The sequence below is a fragment of the Penaeus monodon genome, chromosome 23 (genome assembly GCF_015228065.2).
Source record: "Penaeus monodon isolate SGIC_2016 chromosome 23, NSTDA_Pmon_1, whole genome shotgun sequence".
Taxonomy (NCBI): Eukaryota; Metazoa; Arthropoda; class Malacostraca; order Decapoda; family Penaeidae; genus Penaeus; species Penaeus monodon.
In genome coordinates, this window is record NC_051408.1 from 2,118,384 (window position 1) to 2,118,607 (window position 224).

General features: G+C 32.6%; 1 protein-coding gene across 1 annotated transcript in view; it reads right to left on the reverse strand.

The window, feature by feature from the left end:
• The window catches only part of LOC119587668 (uncharacterized protein DDB_G0271670-like), a 50,430-nt gene that overhangs the window by 38,294 nt on the left and 11,912 nt on the right, over positions 1-224 (reverse strand). The window lies entirely within an intron of this gene.

The window sequence follows — 224 nt, forward strand, 5'->3', positions numbered from 1 at the left end:
CACTATTGTTGTTATGCATGGACAAGTACTAAAACCTATCAATAGAGTAAATAATCAAGAGTGTTCTTAGATCTGTTTACTGTCTGTGTAATCATAACTAAATTTAAAAGACAGTTAACTGTCAGAGGTATTTGAATTAGGCTTCTTGCAATGAAAATAGAATTAGACTTCCTGTAAAGCATGTAGTCTCAGTATATCCAGACTTACTGCTTGAACTGGAGTTT